This window comes from Ruditapes philippinarum, unplaced genomic scaffold (genome assembly GCF_026571515.1).
Source record: "Ruditapes philippinarum isolate M1 unplaced genomic scaffold, ASM2657151v2 ctg1249_1_1_1_1, whole genome shotgun sequence".
NCBI lineage: Eukaryota > Metazoa > Mollusca > Bivalvia > Venerida > Veneridae > Ruditapes > Ruditapes philippinarum.
Window position 1 is genome coordinate 94,735 of NW_026864552.1, and position 17,762 is coordinate 112,496.

Genomic DNA, 17,762 nt, shown 5'->3' on the forward strand with positions numbered 1-17,762 from the left:
ATTAAACATGTTTGTCTTTCAAAAAACTCGAAAGTGTAAAAAAATCTGTGACATTGTGATATATAAAAATGAAATAAGATACATGTTTACAATCACTTTAACAGTTTTATTATGTACATTTACTTATTAATTTAATTAAAAGTTTAAAATTGACTATATAAGGAATACATTAAATTGATATTGGTATTTTTACCATATCCATTAAATTGGTATTTTTGCCATATCCATTAATTTGGTCTTTTTGCCATACCCTTTAAACTGTTACTTTGCCAAACCCTTTCATTGGTATTTTTGCAAAACCCTTTACTAAAATTGGTATTTTTGTCATTGGTATTTTTGCCATACCCATTAAACTGGTATTTTTGCTATACCCATTAAATTGGTATTTTTGCCATACCCATTAAATTGGTATTTTTGCTATACCCATTAAATTGGTATTTTTGCCATTCCCATTAAATTGGTATTTTTGCCATACCCATTAAATTGCTATTTAACCCTTAGCCTGCTAACTATATTAAATGGACAAGTCCATCTCTAATTCTTGAATAAAACATTTATAATTTTTAGAGAAATTTTCAAAAACTGTTCTGACTGAATAAGCAATCATTGCAGGCCATGATCAGACAACACTCATACACCAGCTGATCTTGGTCTGCACTGGTTGCATGGGTAGAATCAGTTGCTGCCAGCAGGTGAAGCCAAGGGTTAAAAATTTCTGTTTATTTTTTTATTGACAAATTTGTTCAAACTTGCTAGAGTGAAGTGTGTGGTGACCTCTATAAACATTTTGAGGACTTAGGTATAGAGCAAGGCCCACCTGCACATCTGTACAATTTGATCATCCAATTTGTATTATCTGTCCATTATGAATCTAAGAAAATCAAGTTTGAAATCAAAAGTTTAAAGTTTTGATCTGACTTGTGGCATGGAAATACAAGTTAGCTTGACTCTATACTTGTGGCAAAGGTTACAATAACAGTTTTTCCCCCTTGTGGCTAAGGGGTTGCCTTTAAGGGTTGAGGCATCAGAATTGCTCCCAACATTTATCCCTGTTTGATCATAAGTCTTGAGTCTATGCATCTCTTAGCTCCAGCAGGTGAGGTGGTTTTGACCCCTGGTGTTAGTTTTAGTTTGTAAAGCTGGAGGTTAACCAAAATCACTTTTCCTGTTTTGGCCCCATATGATCTACTAGTACCTAAATTGTGTCGGTGTACCGTAAAACCAAACAAAACAAACTGTTTGGGTTAGAACAGATTATGGTTTAGTAAGACAATTAAATGTTCAAAAAGATATCTGCCAAACTTGCCTACATGCTAGATAGATACAGATCTTGATAAAGTCTTTAAAGAACTGATTATTGACAAATTTTATGATCATAGCTATTTCATTGTTCCCTTGGTTGAACATTTTCGTTTGATTTATTGGCATGATTTTTTCCTATATCTTACATTAACTGTTGGAGTCTGGAGATGGAAGAAGATTGTCTGAATATTGCAGTAGGGTTATGTCACTAAGAAATCTTTGTCATGAAGTTTTATACCAGTTTTCCATAAATTAATGAACAGTGTTTTTTCCAGTCAATTGTGAATGGGAGACCTTTTGAATTGTGAATATTATTTAGTCTTATTCTGAACTGTTTAAAAATGAGCTATTAAATAGGGAAAATTTAAAGGTTTTAATCATAATTATGTTGCAAAATGCCCTGATTCATGATAACACCTAATTAAATAAAGCTAAATAATAATTTTTGTTAATATTTTACTATCATTGAAGCTTGTTTTAGTATGATTTTAGTAACTCCAACAAAGATCATAAAATTCTGTAGTTAATAGTATCTCACTTGGCGGTGAGCTGTTTTCTAAATTTTTATAGTTCTGCGTCAACGAAATTATAAACAAATTTACATGATACCCCACCCAGTCATATTATAATAACACAATCTTGTTTGACCCGTTCTCTTTCATATTGAATATAAAACAAGCAAGCGCCTAGTAACATTCTTATTATCAACTTGTTTAATTAAAGTCAGATTGATAATTGCAGTGGAGGCCTTCCAAAATATGAGGCTTTTACAGTAAGGTTGAAATTCATTAATGGTATAATAGGATGGGTTTTAAGATAACATTTCTGGGTAGAGTAATGAACTGAAAATGGAAATGCAATGGAATTAACAGTAATATTGCACAGCTTATGTAGATTTGCATGTTTTTCGGTTGACTGGCACACATTATCTTTCTGCCTGAATATCCCAAAGGTTGTAAATTGGCTGCAAATTGACATGTCATGCAAGAAATTGATAAGGAGAAAATTTACAGTTGACTTAAAGAGACTGCAATTAGCCCTAATAGAAACATCATGCATGGTAGAAGCAAATGGAGAGGGTATTTGATGAGTTCTTCATTTGTGTATTGAGATAATTGCAGCATGTTGAAATAAAGATTTCTCTCAGATTGAAACAGAAATAATCATATTATACCATGAATACTGTTATAATTACAAATCATCCTTGTCTAGTCATAGCTTTGCCTTCCTTGTTAAACTGAAAAAGTCATCACCTGAGACAGTGTGAAATTGTAGTGACAGTTTAATCTGGGACAAAATGTTAAATCTGGGACATAACTTTAAATCTGGGACTAAACATTAAATCTGGGACATAGTGTTAAATCTGGAACACATAATATTCTGGTATGAGCAACTATCTGCTTGATATGTAGTCTTATTTTAATTGGCATCCAACTGACAATTGATGGATAAATGTAGTGTTTAATTAATATATTCATGTCGCTATTATGGAAAATGAAATCAATGAATTAAAAAATAAATAAAATAATATAAAGACCATTTAAATACAAATGTACTTAAGGACTGTTAAAATTGTATGCTTGTTTGCTTACACTGTTAACTATGCACAAAAACTAACTTTTTCACAATGATGAACAAAAAACAAAATGGGGGACAAGCACACATGTCCTGTTATACATGTATTGTGTCACAGAATGTAATGTCCCAGGTTAAATAAGGAGCAGTAAAACTGTTGCTTTAATTGTTTATGATGTCTGCCTCTCAACCCAAGAATTTTTACGATATTAGCATTTCAGATTTGTCTACTGAATGAAAATCATTATTAGGTTGAAAGAACTTTTTTTAACAATCAAACAAAAATAGATTTGTTTTAAACTTAAAAATAGATTTAAATGTAACATGTCCTACAATAAGTGTCATGATTACTTTAATTTGAGAACTTAGTCATGAAAATTTACTTAATTGTTTGTTAATTACCAACAGCATCCTGGTAAATGCTATTTTAAAGAACCTAATCACATCATTTTCAGCCAATTTTATGTTTCTGAAAATGCATTAAGAGACAGCTTTCTTTTTCTAGGAATGATGTTTGGCACCATGTACTTCATAGATTTTTTATTGAAAATTAAGTATTTGCTTTATATGATAATTATATTAAATGATTTGACAACAGTTACTTAGAGAAACATCCATCTGTGTTTGTCAAGGGAATGTAATCGAGTGCTTTAAATAGGTTCTAAGCATATGAGTGTCTGTGACCAAATGGTTAAAAATCACTTGCCCATCCTTTCCCTGCTGGGGACTTTGGATTCTTTCCTGTGAAGAACTACTATCCAGCTAGCTTATGGACCCTTGATGGGTCTACTCTTTTACCTGAAATAATGCAGAGAAGGGCACTTGAGGTTTGCCTCCATGTAAATCTGACAAGTCACCATATCACCTGTACTGTGTTGGAATGACATAAAACTCAATAAAAAAAAAACTATTTAAATTTATTAACCCAGTAAATCTACAATGTATGTATCGCTGTAATGCATACTCTTAAGCCAATGTTCCAAAACCCTAACCATGCACACTATATATTTCAAATGGTCTTGTCCATAATCAGGGATTGGCCAGCTGATCTTGGTCTACATTGTCTACATTGGTCACACAGGTACCACAAGCAGAATAAAGGTTCAAGTACTTGTCATGTTCAGTTACAATATACTTACATTATGAGACTCAAATCTAGTACCTCATATGGAAAGTCAAGCTTTTGAATACGACAGCATACAAAGTCTTCATTATAAATTATCCAAATATTTTCACCATTGACTTTTGATATAGATTTAGTTCAAGAGTGCCTCCTTCATTTTGTCCTTTCACGCAATATCGGCCTCTTGAGGAAATATAAGTGGGAAATATTCCATATGTCTGTTTAATCCCATCTGTTTTATGTAAGAATGACATGCAAATATATTAGTGGGGGGATCTAAACTTCTCCCATGACATTTGTCAAGTTGTTTTTGATCAATTAGTTAGCAACAGTTTTGTTATTAGAGTAGTGTATTCCCTACTAGAGGAAACAGGTTAATATCTCTCAAGAATCTATTTATTATGACACAATTATTTATGTTTTCTTTAAAGATGTGGAGGCAAATAAACATATGAAATAGGTCAAGAATGATGCTTAGAATCTGCAAACTGGAAATGTAGATTTTTACTCATTTCTGTAGCAGGTGTACATATTGGTTAGGAAGAAAAATTCAGTGTGTTTAGTCCATATTTAGGGTCATATGTTTTACAGTGGTTAAGACCACTTCAAACCATTTGCCCCTTACTGTTGTGATTCAGTATTCTGCCAGTGACTTTGGATTCTTTGATGGGAGGAAGCTATCAACTAGCTAAAAGAAGGTCAGTGGTTCTTTAACTCAGATGCCTGTAATCAAGTGACTGAAGTAATACACCTGAGGACTTTCTCTACCAGTAATGCTTGATAGTTGCCATTTGACCTCTATTTGTTTTGTGACATACTGGTACAACCCCCCCCCCCCCTTTCCCCTTCCCCAAAAAGTCAATATATGGCAATATGAATCATTATAACCTAGCATTAATTTCATTATGATCCTGGTCTTGTTTTGAATCCTTTTAGTTAAAACAGTTAACTGTGTTGAACCCTTAAATTAATTGTATAATTTTTGTGAATAAATGGATATTGAGTAAAACTTCTGAAGCCTGCAACATTTACAATTTTGTTGTTTTAGACTTTCTTTAAAGATTCTATTTAACTTAAAATTCTTCATGGAATTAGATCATCACCATCATCATCACCAACACTATTATCAACAACATTATCAGCAACATCATCACTAACATAGTCACCAACATCATCATCGTCAATGCTTTCCCAACACATCATCACCTGCATCATCAACAACATCATCATCATAATTCACTTAGATAATTATAAAACAGCTTATCCTCATAGGAATATTAAGTGAGGCAATCAATATAAAAATGTTTGTTAAAAGAGAGATCAGTGTTATAATTTGATCTGCCTAATAATTTACTGCCACTTTCACAGCTTGCTGTCTACTTGACCAGTTTGTTAACTTACATTTTTACACTTATTTTTTCTCATACCTTTCCACTAGGGATACATATCTCAAGATTAAAAAGATGCCAGTATTATGTCGAAATAATACATGTAACTAAATAAACATTTTGGGAAATCATTTTTTAGCATGACATTTTAGAAGGAAAAATTCAAGCTGTTGCTATGGTCATTGTGTTGTTGCCCTTGGAAAACTTCAACAATTTGATCAGAATTTTATTTTTTCATAAAAGGTTGTCTTCATACTTGGATACAACATATCTTTAGGTGGAACATACTTTGACTTTGACCCATAAATGACCTTTAAGGTTAATCTTTTTAATTATGCCCCCCTTTGACAAAGAGGCAGTATATTGTTTTGCTAATGTCAGTCGGTCGCTTGGTAGGTCGGTCTGTCTGTCGGTAGACCACATGGTTTCGGCTGATTATCTTGAAAACTATTTATCACAATGTCTTCATATTTCACACAGTGATTGGTCATAACTAGTAGATGACCCCTATTGATTTCGGAGTCACTAGGTCAAATGTCAAGGTCATCGAAGAAGATGGAGTAAATTGTTTTGCTAATGTAGGTCGGTAGGTTAGTCAGATGATCCGTTGGTCTGTCCGTCGGTAGACCACATGGTTTCTGCAGATTATCTTGAAAACTATTTATCACAAAGTCTTCATTTCACGGCGTCTCAACGCCGTGATATTGTGATGGGTAGTTTTCGGTAGCATGGGCAAAAGTCACGTGACAAAATGCCTTTCGATTTCTACAGCCGACATTTTATTGTTTTTACGTAATCATTGTACAGCCCATTTCCGTGAAAAGTTACATAGAAACAGTTTTTTTTTTCAAAACCATATAGAATCTAAACAGTATTTTTATCAACACACGAAATATTAGCGTTTTATATTAACACATTTCCGGACATCCTTTCGACATGCTTGAGAAATTCGCCTTGAATGGATTATGTATGGTGGCTGATTAACGCCATCCAAATATTTTCGCGTCTTCGCCTCAAAATGCGAAAACACGAAGGGACGACATATTTTGACTAATGTGTTCTCATGTCGGATCTATGTCTCTCTCGGAGTCAATCTTTTCAAGTGTAAAATGTCTTTGAACATTACCTTCCTAAGTTTCTATATTTGCAATTGAAGAACTTAAATTGTCTTCTGTTTTAGCTCACCAGAGCCGAAGGCTCAGGGTGAGCTATTAGTATCAAAGGGAGATACTCCAGCGTCCATTGTCCGTCGTCATGCGTCAAAAATCATCTTCTTCTCTGAAACTGCTGGGCAGATTTAACTAAAATTTGGTCTGTAGCATCCTTGTGAAAGTCACACTTAAATTTGCTCATGTCATTTCAATTGGCCCCTTTTAGGGTTCATCAGAGCTAAAAATAGAAAATCCTTTAAACATCTTCTACTACAGAACTAATGGATGGATGATCACCAAACTTTGTCTGTAGCATCCTTAGGTAGTCTTTTATCAAGTTTGCTCATAATAATTTGATTGGCACTAGGGCTAAAAATAGAAAAACCTTTAGACATCTTCTTCTACAGAACCAATTGATGGATGATGACCAAACTTTGTCTGTAGCATTCTTGGGTAGTCTTTTATCAAGTTTGCTCATATTAATTTGATTGGCCCCTTGTAGGGGCTGCTATAGCTAAAAATAGAAATACCTTTAAACGTCTTCTTCTACAGAACTAATTGATGGATGATCACCAAACTTTGTCTGTAGCATCCTTAGGTAGTCTTTTATCAAGTTTGCTCATATTAATTTGATTGGCCCCTTTTAGGGGTCACTAGGGCTTAAAATAGAAAACCTTTAGATATTTTCTTCTACAGAACCAATTGATGGATGATCACCAAACTTTGTCTGTAGCATTCTTGGGTAGTCTTTAATCAAGTTTGCTCATATTAATTTGATTGGTCCTGTTAAAGCTAAAGCTTAAATGCTCTAGCATTTCTTTAAATTAAAGTTTAAAGATATTCTAAGCTCTAATTTTAATATAAAAAAAATATTGACAATGGATGCACAGTCACCTTATAAATATAAATATGAAATATACGTGTTTTGACTTCACACAAAGTAGATATGTTATGTTTTAAACTCTTAACACTATTCGTGGTCACAGTATAAATATAATGATAGTGTCATTACAAAAACTTCTGTTTCTTTTTTTATAGAAAAGACCATCTTTACATTGCCTGTAATAGCATATGCAGTTTCCTGTACATAGTATATTCATTCTTTTATCCAAATAAGACATTTTCAGCAAGAATTTCATAAATTTCATTGGCTTGAGTCATGACCTGTTTATGATGTGTAAATATATTTCAGCTCTGGAATTCGGACTACTGCATCATTGTAAGGTCAGTTGTAGGTCATTAACCAGGGAAAAAAATAGGCCTAAAGAAACATAAAATTTGTTTCTCCTGTACTTTACTATCAAAGATGAGTTTATCTGCTCAATTCTCTTATTGAATTTTGTTAAAAAAATTGTAATTTTTTCATTTTTTGTTGTTGAATTAACAAAGGACAAGGGGTTTAATTTCTGTTTCTGAATTGAATTTTGATATGAACTGGCTTACTTTTGATATATTTGATATCACTTTACTTACTTTTTTTGTCTTTTATGTACAGACTTGAAATTTGTACTATGGGTGTAATTTGTGTAATTTTTGATGTTGAATTCAATTTTGATACCAGCTGACCTACTTTAGGTATTACTGACATCATTTGACCTACTGTCTTGTATTTTGACATTCAGATTTTAAATGTTGACCAGGTTTGTAAATTCTGATGCCGAAATAAATTTTGATATCAACTGACCTACTTTTGATATTTTTGATATAATTTAACTTTCATTCTTGTGTTCTTGACATACAGACTTGAAATTTGGACTAGGGGTGTAATTTCTGATGCTGAATTGAATTTTGATATTAACTGGCCTACTTTTCATATTTTTTACAATGTTTGACCTAGCTATTGTCTTTTTTTAGGTACAGTTATGTTACCATACAGAATGTATAAAAAAATTGTCCCAAACTGTGAACTTCAAACAACTACATCTTACACGTTTTGCATGTGACATTTTGTGTTTTCATTCAAAAAAAGTTTTAAAGAAATTGTCCAATCAAAATTAATCCTGCTCTAGTGGTCAGTTGTTCTGCATTTATTCTACATAGTCTCATAGGAACACACTTGCAACATACATATTTTAACAAATCCTTTCCAAAATATTATTATTAAACATTATTATTATTGAATAATGAAATGATGGGTTAGATGAGTCATCTAGGGCCATCTTAATGGTCCTATTGTTTATTATGAAGAAAAAAAAAGCTAAAACAATCAGTGTTGTGAAAGTATATTAGTAAAGGGGCAAGTTAAAGTTGATCGAGCTGAACTGCCGAAAGAGCTGGACTTGCCTTTCAGCAAGTTCTTTTGAAAAATAATTTCCAACACTGAAAAACAGTTGTTTCTGGTGAGCGACTCAGGGCCATCATGGCCCTCTTGTTTAATAATTTCATTTTTCTTGCGCAATTCTCTAAAATGAGACTTGATTTTTCTATATGCGTTTCACAATTAACATTCACCATACCAGGTTGTAAAATAACTTAATTTGGTCCTTAAATCAGTTTTTACCAAAACATCAAACTTCATTCAGAATTCATGTCACGTTATTGTGAGCAAAATTCTGAGTTTCCTTTAGATATGAACAAGAAAATGTTTATGACCCCCGCCGAAAAGACGGATATAGAATTAGTCTCCATCCGTCCGTCTGTCCTTCCGTCCGTCACTCTACATTTTTGTCCGGAGCATATCTCAAAAAGTATCAATTTGAAACTTCATAGGTGGAGGTATCAACTTGAAACTTCATTTGTGGATAAATCATATTTAGGAAAAGTGCAGTGCACAAGAATGATAACTCTACGCTGCATATTTTTTTCATTGTTGCCCTTTGTTATTCTTCAAACTCAATTTTTGTCCACAGCAAAAAGCCTTTGAGATATCAACATGAAACTTCATGTGGATAGATCTCACTCAGGAGGTGTGCAATGCAAGAGGGATAACTGTACCATTTCTAAATTTTGAGTTATTGCTCTTTGTTATTTTTCATACTTAATATTTCCCCTGAGTGGAGCATAAATTAACTAAAAAAACAAACTTTGAGATGTCAATGTAATCTTCATAGGTAGATAGATTTTTTTGAAGATAAATGTTGTGCGAAAGAATGATCACTCTAACCTTTATAATTTTTGAGTTATTGACATTTGTTATTTTCTTACTTTTTGTCCGGAGAATATCTAAAAAAGTGGTAGAGGTAACAACTTGAAACTTCATAGGTGGATAGCTCTTTTTGATGAGAAGTGCAGCACACTAGAATGATAACTAACCGTGCATTATTTTTCAGATATTGCCCTTTGTTATTTTTCATACTTAATTTTGTCCACGGTATAACTACAAAAGCCTTTGAGATATCTACATGAACCTTCAAAGGTGGACAGATCTCATTCAGGAGATATGAAGTGCAAAAGAGTGATAACTCTACCCTTCATAATTTTAAGTTATTGCCCTTTGTTATTTTTTATACTAATTTTATCACCTCAGTGGAGCATATCTCTGAAAAAGTCTTTGAAATGTCAACATGAAACTTCATAGGTGGATAGATCTATTTGAGGAGGAATGTTGTGCGCAAGAATGATAACTCTATCCTTTATAATGTTTGAGTTATTGCCATTTGTTATTTTTCAAACTTTTTGTCCGGAGCTTTATCTAAAAAAAATGTTAGAGGTAACAACTTGAAACTTCATAGGTGGATAGATCTTATTGGGGAGCATTGCGGCACACTAGAATGATAACATACCGTGCATTGTTTTTTAAGTTATTGCACTTTGTTATTTTTCATACTTTATTTTTGTCCAGGGTATAACTACAAAAGCATTTGAGATTTCAACATGAAACTTCATAGGTGGATATATCTTATGCAGGAGGTATGCAGTGCAAAAGAGTGATAACTCTACCCTTCATAATTTTTGAGTTATTGCCCTTTGTTATTTTCCATACTAAATTTTTCACCTGAGTGGAGCATATCTCTGAAAAAGTATTTGAAATGTCAACATGAAACTTTAAATGTGGATAGATCTTATTGGGGAGGAATGTTGTGCGCAAGAATAATACCCTTTATATTTTGTTAGTTATTGCCATTTGTTATTTTTCATACTTTTTGTCCGGAGCTTATTATTAATTGAGCCTTGATTTTAAACTAAATGTGTCTGTATTTCTTACCATCCTTTACTGGTTTTAGATTATCATTATTGTTTAATAGGTTTACTTAATTAATGTTGTTCATTATGTCTTTTATATATATGATTATGTTTCATCGGATTTATGTAAAGCACTCTTGAACATTTATTATTTATGAGAAGAGTGCTAAAGAAATGTGGTATATAATGATAATAATAATAATAATAATAATAATAATAATAATAATAATAATAATAATAATAATAATAATAATAATAATAATAATAATAAATAATAATAATAATATAATAATATCAAAAAGGTGTTAGAGGTATCAACTTGAAACTTATTAGGTGGATAGATCTCATTGAGGAGGAGTGCCGCACAAAAGACATTTAACCTACCGTGCATTATTTTTCAGTTATTGCCCTTTGTTATTTTTCATACTTAATTTTGTCCAGAGCATAACTACAAAGGCCTTTGAGATATCAACCTGAACCTTCATAGGTGGATAAATCTCACTCGAGAGGTATGCAGTACACAAGAATGATAATTATTCTGCTCTACTACATATAAACATGGCTCTTGTAACAAGTTACATGATTATGATATTTCAAAACTTTCTGAACAAGTTAACATGTCAATTCAAAACAATGCTATTTGGAGATACCTTATCAATATATTTAACTGTTTGGTTTTTTTTGCTTTTTTTTTGTTGTTGTTGTTTTGTGTGTGGGTTTTTTTTTTGTTTTTTTTGTTGTTGTTTTTCGCCGTGACAATCATATTGCTGCATTTCCCAGCAATTTTTTACTTGTATTTCACATAGTGATTGGTCATAACTAGTAGATGACCACTACTGATTTTAGGCTTACTAGGTCAAATGTCAAGGTCACAGGGGCCTTAAATGTCGGAATGTTTTCTGCTTATTATCTTGAAAGCTATTTATCATAAAGTCTTCATATTTGACATACTGATTGGTCATAAATAGTATATGTCCCCTGTTGATTTTCGGGTCACTAGGTCAGAGGTCAAGGTCACAAGGGCCTTAAATTGTAGTATGGTTTCTGCCGATTATCTTGAATGCTATTTATCACAAAGTCTTCATATTTCATATATTATTTGGTCATAAGTAGTAGAGGTTCCCTATTGAGTTTTGGGTCACTAGGTCAAAGGTCAAGGTCACAGGGGCTTTTAATGTCAGAATGGTTTCCGTTTATTATCTTGAAAACTGTTCATCACAAAGTCCTCAAATTTCACATACTGATTGGTCATAACTAGAAGATGACCCCTATTGATTTTGGAGTCACTAGGGCAAAGGTCAAGGTCACTGGGGTTTAAATGTCTGAATGGTTTCTGCTTATTATCTTGAAAACTATTTATCACATACTATTCATATTTCACATACTAGTAGATGTCCCCTATTGATATTGTCAAAGGTCAAGGTCACAGGGGCCTTGAATGTCAGGATGTTTTTTTCTCATCATGAAAAGTATTTATCACAAAATTTTCAAATTTCACACCTTGAATAGCCATATGTAGTAGATGACCCCTATTGATTTTTGGATCACTTTTTCAAAGGTCAAGGTCATATAAACTTAAATGTAAATATGGTTTCCACTTATTACTTTGAAATTTTTTTATCACAAAGTCTTCATATTTCACATATTTATTAGTCATAATGGGGCCACTAGTTCAAAGGTCAAGCTCTCTATATTTCACATATTAATTGGTTATAACTAGTAGGTCATTAATTTTTCTTTTTTCCATAACTGAACACTTCCATGTACCCGTGTATGGCAAGTTTCTATAACAAAGTTACCAATAATGTGAGTCAAGGGCTAGAAAGGGAGCATAATTATGTGTTGTTCGACATTTCTTGTTTTACTTGATTTTGTTATAACTAAGATGTCCATGATGGATTGTCTTGGAAACTACATTGCCTTCAAGATGGTTTAACTGACCTTGATGTTGACCTTTATTTAACTTTGACATTCAAGGTAAAATTATTGAATTTTGCTTAAATTGTCATAACTTCAATTTTTATAGACACACTTGATTCACAACTGGACAATACTTATTTTTGTTTTACTACTTTATTTTAGTACATATTATGTTTATTTGTTTTTATCTGCCAAACAAATGTTTATTCATGATAATCATTGTTTAATATATTAAAGCAGCATTTCTCCAGATTCATGCTAATTTTCATGAAAATTTTGAAAATGTATTTAAAATTAAAATATTGTGAAGTGAACAAAGAATGTATTATATACACATTGCAAACGGCACTTACAATCCAAGAAAATTACCAAAAAGACTGGTCAAAATACACATAAATATCTCTTACTGCGTTAGTAACGCAGTAGAATTATAGTGATTGATACTGCAAAATCGTTCATTAATCGCACATAACATGTAAATAATTAATTAAATATTGAATCATTTTACTTTTCTTAAGTTCTTAATAACTTTTTGCTAAAGATTGAATTTTTGAAATATTTTGGCTCATCTGGAGGCATGCAGCTTTAAATGTGTACCGGTATATATTATGAAAAACAAAAAAGAGAAAGTATCATTTTTTTAAACAAAATGTTCAAGTTTTACAATCAAATAATATATTTTCGCTTCATTACACACACTCAGAAGACTATATGCACTGTTTGCAAATCGAAACTTAAAATCTCATCTTTTTTATCCCAAGAAAATGACAGAAAACATTTAAATTAATCTTATTACAAAAAATATTCTCCTAAGACTTGACTAAGTTAAAAGCATCTTAAAATGAATAGCTTTTAAAATCATACGGCTGACTTCTTTGTCAGAATTTATAACAAAGTTTTTACTCCACTTTCCATCATGTAAAAAGATCATTTTTCACTTGAGAAAATGTAAAGCCAATTGTTGTCTGTGTAAAAATGTTTAAAGTCAACTGGAATTTCTTAGATAAATCTATATGGACTTTCTTTATATTATCTCAGAAAATGAAATGACTGGTGGTAGTAAATTAAAAACTGAAATATTTAATTAATCAGATGTTGACTAGACAATGATCATAAATTTTTCAGAAATCAAATTTTATCTTCTAGGAAATACAGAACTGCAAAAGATATCCTGGTTAAGATTGTATCTACGCAGATATTGTCATTTACAAATGCATTAACGTTTGGTATTTCAAGGCCTCCTTAAAGGAACTCCACTGAGGTCCAAAGTGTAAAATTTGAATTACAAGCCAGGATACCCTATAGAAGATAATTAAAAAATATACTTAGAAAAATTAAAAATTGTATTTTTGTGCTATTATTAGCGTGAAAAGCATCATGTCAAAAAGCATCAGTGAAGTCCCTTTAAGTTTAATTTAAAACAATCCTTTTTGGGCAGATTTTAGTAAATGTCACTGCTAACATGCATCCCAACTGCCCTAATAATTAGATAACATCCATGCCATGTAATCATGGTATGCACTATTTACCTAAAAATGATGAATGGTTTTATCCAGATTGAAAGATGGACAAGTCCATTTAAGATATTTCAGCATGGTAAGGATTTAAAGAGACTGTCAGACTATATTTGCAAATTGTAATATGCACATTCATCATTGCCAATCAATTAAGAATCTATACTGGATTAATTCTCAGCTACTTGCTTATCTCTAAAACCAGACATGTCTTCCATTCCTTCTGTCAACCAACCAGTCCACCTAAAATACGGTAATTTTCCTTATTCCCTCATATTGGCAATTAGGATTGACGGATGATTTATAAATTACTTTATAAATACGTTCAATATTGCAGCCAATGAAAATCTGCCATTGCAAATACTATCAAACAGAGTTTCAAGAACTTTGGAAAACTCAATATACATTTCTCATTCTATTTACATATATAATAGGGGTCTGTCTTATGCTTACTTAAAGTGCCAATTTCATGTTTACTTTAAAGGGACTGCACTGAGGTTTTTTGACATGACAGGACAGGAAATAATTTTTCAAGATAAATGAGTAGATCAATAACTTCTGTACAAATTTCAGATCATTAGCTCATTCCATTTTTCCAATATAATTATTCTTACTGTGAAAAATGACCCAAAAAATGCCTTAGTTGATCAATGTCAGAAATTCAAATTTATGTTTTTAGGCTTTTGCGTCACAGTGGAGTTCCTTTAAGAGACAATTTTAAGAGCCACAGTATGTGATGATTTGCCCCTAGATAGAGTGGGGATTTTTGTAACAACAAGAAAGTCCAGCAAAACTTTATAATTATGTTATTAAATGATGGAATATTTGATGAGAATCAGATACAACAAGAAGCAATAAATGACCAGTAATTATTCCATTTTTTAGGGTTTTATATAGCATTTATTTCTCAAAAGAGAAAAATAACATTTACTCTTTTGGTAGTATTCATCTATTATCTATAATGTGGTTAAATATCTTTAGTTAGTTGCTTAATTACCATATATATTATTTGTACAGAGATCTTTAATTGTAATGAGATTGATAAAATTAAAAAAACAACAACAAAAACAGACAAAAACAGAAGTAAAAATATTCAGATAATTTTGTAACCTATTTATTGTGCATTTAAGATAGTTTTTAAATTTTCCTACATTTTTAAGAATACATGTATATATTGCAGTAATAAAAAATAGTAATCTTAGGAAAATCTAATTATTGTGGTTTGAAGATAAATAATTCTCATTTTTTACCAAATTAAAATTTGATGCCTACATGCTGCTGTAAAGCCCTCCCTTGTGACCTTGACCTTTAATGACTTTGACCTTTGTGATATAGACACAAGTTTTGCATTTCAGAATTAATTGCGGCAGTTTTTTCTAATGTGTCACATTGTAATGATTCCAGCAACAGTGATCAATGACTGGTCCAGACAATGTCAACAAAAACAAGTTCTTTGCAAATAAACTGAATATAAAATAAAATAAAAAGAAAATTAATGCACAGTTTATATGAAAGCTCTACAAACACAGGGCTTATGTCAGTGAAAAATAAAATTCAGGCAGACCCCTGGAATTCTATTATTTTCTATCACGCTACAGCCCAAAACAAGTTCTTTGCAAATAAACTTAATACAAAATAAAAAAATTAATGCACAATTTACAAACAGAGGATTCTGTTAGTGAAATATAAAATTCAGGCAGACCCCTGGAAATTCTATTATTCTCAGCCCATTCTTATAACAAGAATTCAATGTTGTAATCAATAAAAAATGTTTGTTCAATGACGGATCATTACACATTAATCTATCCAATTATTTGCCTCAAGTTCCACAGCTTGCTGTCTACTCAACAAAAACTTGTCAAGCAATTTGTTCTCTTGTATTGTCCTATCAGTTTGCACTCAAAATTCAATAGCTGAAATAAATATTGTATTGCAAATGGCATTTAGTGAAGAAAGTTTCATTAGATGATGATGCAAAGCCCTTAAAAGGTGTATGTCAGATATTTTTACCAAGAAAATTTACCAGTAATATTGATTGATGGTTGTGGGAGGTAGCTTTGCAGTAAATGTGAGCGAAATCCAAGACAGGTAAAAGGTAAATTTGTAGTTAATCTTGCCATGTTAGCTTCTTTCCATGGTAGCTTCTTTCAAGATTAATGATGCTGACATAAGTTGTTTTATCACACACCCATGCCGATTTTGTGACTCCGTAAATATGGTATTGCACAACCGTGCATATATTTTGACGTGACGTCATTAGCGTTATACAAACATAGTGTAAAGACGCACTAAATGTTAGCGTTACACTATAGACGCGTCAATGAAAAATGACTCTTATTTCACTTTAAACGGCCTTTATTTTGGGTATGTGATAAATAGAATATTAAATTCGTGTAAATTCATTACTGAATTTATTGCACTCGTTAAATAAAATAATATTTTATTCAACTTGTGCAATAAATTCAGTATTGAACTTACACTCATTCAATATCCTCTATAAACCATTCACACTTTATAAGCAGTTGACACTGAACCTTTTATTTTAGTGAATTGAAATATTGAAACTTATTTCTGACTAACCTCAGGGAAGGGCCAACGATAATGTTGTTAGAACTTTTGGCCCAACCCTTTTGTATGTCTGTAAAATTATGAAATTGTATATTGTGTGTATATTTATACAATAAAATACTATTAAACTAAAACTAAATATTGGTGACTTTTATTTGGAACACTGACTGTGAGCAAAATATTTTTCAGGAAAAGGAAACAAAAAAGCATATATCAGATACTCCAGATAGCTAAAATAGTCAATACTTGCTAGAAAAGAAAAGTTGATCTATTACCTAATCTTTGTAGGGATGTATACAATTTTTTGCCCAGAACTAAAAAGAATTGTTATCCCCAGAACCTCTTCATTTCCCATTGACCGTACAGTGTACATGTGTAGCTACAAGAAATGATTGGTTGTGGAGGATTTCACAAAATTCTCATCAAATCTTTCTCATTATTGATGACAATATCAGGAAGTATTTAAGAACAAGTTTATCGTCATATAGAAAGTTGAAGTAGTTTATCATGGTCATTGTTGGTGATTTATATTCCAATATCAGAGAACCAATCAGTCTCTGCTGTAAAATTCTGGTTTTTTGTCTTATGAAAAATAAATGATAAACAATCGTTATATCACATAATGTTATACCATTTATGCACAGTTTCTTTTAATGTTTAGAAATTCTTGAAGAAAGCTTTTGATTCTTTTTGAGCATTAGTCCTAAGAGTGCTATCAAAAATGATGACTTATGCAAATCTGTCACAGTCAAGGTCTGTCTGCATCCTTTAATAACAAAACATTAAAAAAGCTGGCCATTAAATCAGAATGCATCTAGGAACTTCAGTCTTTGTATTTAGACGCACCTTGATGAATCCGACCCATAACATAAATTAATCTGCGTTATAACACAAATATATATTGTTTGCCACTATAATAGAGCAATGTTTGTCTGTACCGCCATGCAGTCTTACGAGACCTTTTCCTGATACATGTAGTTGTTATTTTGTGATATTGCATCACATTAAACCCTTAGGGTTAGGATTATTTGAGTTTGTTGTGGCATTGAAAATAATAATGTTGAATCGATAGCAAGCTTTGATTTTTAAACGTAGCTTA

The 17,762-nt window shown here is 31.7% G+C and overlaps 1 protein-coding gene across 1 annotated transcript in view; it reads left to right on the forward strand.

The window, feature by feature from the left end:
* LOC132726049 (midasin-like) overlaps nucleotides 1-17,762 on the forward strand; it is a gene marked incomplete at its 3' end in the record, with an annotated part of 111,046 nt that overhangs the window by 74,284 nt on the left and 19,000 nt on the right.